At 35.3% G+C, this 5200-nt stretch overlaps 1 long non-coding RNA gene across 1 annotated transcript; it reads right to left on the bottom strand.

The window, feature by feature from the left end:
* Positions 1 to 1244: 1244 nt before the first annotated feature.
* On the bottom strand, positions 1245 to 2184 carry LOC137639109 (uncharacterized). Its single transcript, XR_011044230.1, has 3 exons — positions 1670 to 2184; positions 1432 to 1499; positions 1245 to 1306 (listed from the first exon to the last, which is right to left on the bottom strand). It is a non-coding gene; the product is annotated as an uncharacterized lncRNA (long non-coding RNA).
* Positions 2185 to 5200: the final 3016 nt, after the last annotated feature.

Consider the following 5200-nt stretch of genomic DNA (forward strand, 5'->3'; position numbering starts at 1 on the left):
TACTGGCGAAGAATGCGGCATCCGAGTTGCTACCAAGGAGGTATCCCATTCCATGTAACGATTTCCTACCTTACATCAAGAAATTGGTTTGTGATAAATGGCAACAGCACTGGGATATTCAAGATGGCAATAAAATGAGGGAAGTAACAAATATCATATCACCTTGGAGGTATAACATGATTCCCCGAAAATGGGAGACGACTCTTTGTCGTCTCCGTATTGGTCACACACGGTTGACACACGAGTTTATGCTGAAGGGCCAACACCAACCGTATTGCGAGGACTGCTTAGTACCTTTAACAGTGAGGCATTTGTTGACCGAATGCCCTAATTTTACTAACTTAAGAAATAGATATCTGTTTGAGGCTCGAGGTGAGGATGGCAGGTTTATCCTTGCCAAGATTCTTGGACATGATGTGTCTTACTATGCGAGCGGAATTTTTAGATTTATTTCAGAAGCAGGTCTTCATAAAACTATTTAACTATTGTAATGACTTCTTAATTTTTATGGTTTTAATCGAATTCTCTTTTAATTTTCATATACAGTAAATGGTATCGGCGTCAATGACCTTAGATGTCAGGATGCCAGAAAACTTTCAATCAATCAATCAATCATTGACGAGCCTCAACCTCCCGGGCTACTATGGGTGTTAGCTTCGGAGAGGAAGAACCTTTTGACGACAGTTCAGAACATTCCGCCAGCGGGAATTTCACCTCTTTGGAGTTATAAGATTCTGATATGCATCAGGAAGGTTAATAACCTGGAAGAACCCTGATGATGTCCTTACCAAGGGCAAAGATACAGTCCTTGACCAGTTTTCTGGCGCTCCTAAACCCTCCAGACCCAAGGTAGCTTTACCTCGGGGAGTTGTAGTTAAGGCAGCAAAGAAAAGAGCTTATGCCCTAGTTAAGCTGAAATTTGAACATTCTACAATGGTAGTTAGAAAAACTCTTCAAAACAATTCACAAATTTATTATAAACATTTCAGAAAAATAAAAATGCTATAAATGGTCTATTCCGAATGCTTGAAGGTGGTTATATCTAGGGGTATTTCCAAACTACTTTCAGCTTTTCCAACCTCACCTGTATAAACAACAAAAACAAATATATCAAAATATAATAAAAGAAAGGAAATTATATAAATTCAATTTGAACAAAGTATATGAATAAATCGTAAATTGCATATATGATCTATATAAACCTAATAAGCCATTACCGATAATGTTGGAAGTGCTCGCCAATGTAAGAAACTGAATTTATCCTCGGACTAAGCCACTTCAATTAAACATATGGATAAATGATATCCTGGAAAATGAAATACATTCCGACATCAAACACTGTCCTGAAGCTATAAATATAAGCAATATAATTTGTATAATGTATTCAATATAACATTCACCCTTCGAATTAAATCTAATATAAAGTCTTACCAATAATATAAATAAGAAAGATGGACGCAGGATGATAACCCAGGACGACCTAGCTTCACCAATTATACCTAAGCGAAAGTATTGTACAAGTATCAAAATTAGTTTAATAGTACACAATATATATATATCTATCAGAGAGGAAGGAATTTATTTTAATATTGGTGCTTTGAAGGCTTAAGGCAACGGATAATGATTACCATAAAACATTACGAAACCCCTAACAATGCTTGGTTCTCACCTTTATCCATGCAAGCTATGAGACGAGTCGAATGCCCTCGAAGTTTAAAGTTTCATGCCGAAGGAAGCTCAGAGTCCAAATTAAGGGAAGTTAGATCATGTTGAGTAACTTCGTCAATGCGGAAACACTTGAATTGCTCAACCCAAACATCGTACGGTAAAATAGCAGCACAGCACAAATTCAATAATAAAAATCTTGTAGCACGAATCTAGCAGCTCAAATCTTCATGCCGAAATACTGCCAGTGAAGATATGGACGGTATGGTATGCTAGGCCAGACTGGCTTGGGTATATCCATGAACCTCCCAAGTAAAGAGAAAATGGCGTGATTAGCAGGCTTGTTAGCTAATTACTTAGCTCGTAGTAAGCAAGCAGGACTTAGATGGTACCAAGCATATAAATGTAATTTAACTAGTTATTTTAATAGTTTAAGAGAAAAGTCCTCCTTACTTCAATAAATACATATATAAATATACTAATAAACAAACGTAAGAAATACTAATTTCCGTTTAGTCCACGGAAGAGGGTGAAGATTTTTCAAAGGTAAAAAATCTTCATCGCTGTAAATGAACATATGAAATTAGAGCACATTTTTCTTGTTCTTTCCTCACTTACCGTAGCAGCTTTTCTTTTAGGCCGCGAAGAAATTTTCTTTCTATCAGCACCAGGAACATTCTTATTATCAGTATTACAAACTACATCATCAGTAGTATTAATCTCAAGGAAAGGAATTATTTGACTTGCATGTAACTTACTAATCTTTTTAGTTTTCCCTTTCAGTACAGTTACTTGTGTCACCTCTCCCAAATCATTACTTACAACTTCGCGAACTAATCCTAGGGGATAATTACTCCTTTTAGTATGTTCCTCCTTCACAAGAACTACATCTCCTGGCTTTATCAATGCATGAGAAACCGGACGATACCTGTCCTTTCGGTCAATAGCTTGATATAATAAATTACCTAAAAACTCATTATGATAAATATTATTAAGATTTTCTTTAACCTTGCACAACCCCTGGTACTCCTCTCTATGTCTCTGGAATCAAAATCTGGATCTTGTGGAATGCTCTGCAATTCAGGAATCAAATTTAAAGAAGACAGCTCATACCCTCTGATCAAATGTTCAGGGGTGATTGGTTCAGGAAGAGAATCTTTACTATCATTTCTAACAACTTCCTTAAAGCTATGGGACGTCTATTAGCGAGATGGATCACATTACATACTAAAAATTCAAAATCCGAATAGGATAAAATGTTATTCTTTATTGCTCCAAAAATTAACCTTTTTACCATTTTAACGCACACCTCAACCATAGATCCCAACTGACTAGCACCTTTGGAATATTGTTGAAAGGAAAGAGGGGCAACATTATTTTCTTCAAAATAAAGTAAAGTTTCTGGATCCCTGATAAACGATGTAATAATATTAGCTCCGGCTACAAGCTGCGATCCCTGATCACTAATGCACAACTGAGGGATCCCATACTCCAAACAATGCATCTGAAAAGCTCTTAAAAATTCACTTACATTTAAACTTTTAACTATCTTCATATTAATTGCTCTAGACCAAGTACAAGTCAAACATAATAACCATACTTTATGTGTCCCACCACTAACTTTAACTGAAAATGGACCAAGATAATCTATAAATATATTGGCAAAAGGTACATTAGGTGGATTACAACGGAAATCTCTATAGGAATTCTGATTAAGTTTAATGCTACGACTATTGAACCGACGGCAATGAACACACTGCTTCAAAGCTTTCTTAACAGTAGAAAAAATGTTTGGGTACGAAATAATTTCTTCTTAATTCGGTCAATACGGCATAACTACCAGAATGAAGTAATTTATCATGAGCATTCATTATAATAGTCTTGTGAGATAACTATCATTAGGCAGTAGAATGGGAAACTTGTCATCTTTGTTTAAATACCACTTCTTAAATTTACTTCTTACTCTAAGCAAACCTTGCTCATCAAAAAATATGTTAAACTTTGTCACAATAGAAGGAATGTCTTTAATAGGCACATTAACTTGACTGAAATATTCAAAAAACTTCCGAAAAATATTTCTTCTGCTCAAAAGATATCAATAAATTAATGGCTTGAGCAAAGTAGGGAGTACTAGAATCATCATTATCACACTTCAACCCTGCTCTAACTTTCCATTTCTGGACACACATCAAAACTCTCCGATATACTAGCACTAGTCTCCTAAAAGTGGAAAACTTGTTAATATCAATGAGAGGTTCCGCACTGGACAAAAGCACAGAAAGACCATGGGAACAATTGCTCTCTTCACCAATTTCAAATGCTGGTATTGTGACTGATAGCTCTGGAATATTGGCTTCATCCAAAATAGGTCCTGAAAAATAATTTGAATTCATAAGCTGATTATACGACACACATCTTGTCACCAAATCTGCAGGATTTGCCTTACCAGAAACAAATTTAAAAGTAACAGGAAACATTTCACACTTTCTCTGAATATTATGAATCCTGTTGCGAACAAATGTTGTGTGTTTATTCATTTTATCTAGTTTAAATGAAGATGCATTAAGCCAATGTAAAGCACAAATGGAATCTGTATATAAAGTTATATTCACAATCTGTAGAGGCTTCATGCAATGTGACCCAGACAAGTCATTGAAAATTTCCATAGCACATCCTACTCCTAAACTTATTGCATTTAACTCAAGGGCTGGTATCGACTTGCCATCTAGCTGTTTATTAACTAGTTTATTCTTGGCATGAACGAAGCTAAGCTTATTAGTTTCATTATGAAGCAAATAAAGGACACATCCATATATATCACGACTGGCATCTGTAAACACTACAATGCTATATTCACCATACGAGGACCAACAGATCTAGAAATACGTAAAGGTGCTGCTCTGTTACACTGCTTTGAAATATTTTGCCATTCCTTCTGCAACTCCTGAGATAGTATTTGATCCCATCCAAGTTTCTTTCGACACTGTAATTTATGCATAAATAATCTACACCTGTTAAATAAAGGCATATTAAATCCAAAGATATCGAACTGGGAAGCAATAGTTTGCAATATGGACCTTTTAGTCTTAGCTTCAGCATTTAGATTAATGGGCTTTGTAAATATCTCATCAGAGTACCTATCCCATGTTAGACCGAACAGTTTATTTATTTCAGGAGTGACTACTTTATTCTCTACATCAATTACATCTGTAAATCCCTATCATTTGTGACAATCTGTTGAACCTTGAAATTGTATGGCTCAAAAATACATGGAATCTGTTTATAAGCCCAATGTAAACTCTCTGAATCATTGAAAGTGACAGCTCCATTATCCATATATATAAGTGAATATATTGAATGCTTCAATTCAGACAACATTGACTGGTCCGATGCTTGTGCAACTAATATGTAATACAGAGATATCATAAGTAAAAATGGGCTGTATCTTAATCCAAACGGAAGCCTAACATTCTTAAATGCAACCAAGGAAAAATCTCCCTTACTAACATTCTTGTACCAATAAAACAGTAATCTA

The sequence above is a fragment of the Palaemon carinicauda genome, chromosome 4 (assembly GCF_036898095.1).
Source record: "Palaemon carinicauda isolate YSFRI2023 chromosome 4, ASM3689809v2, whole genome shotgun sequence".
In the NCBI taxonomy this organism is placed as follows: Eukaryota; Metazoa; Arthropoda; class Malacostraca; order Decapoda; family Palaemonidae; genus Palaemon; species Palaemon carinicauda.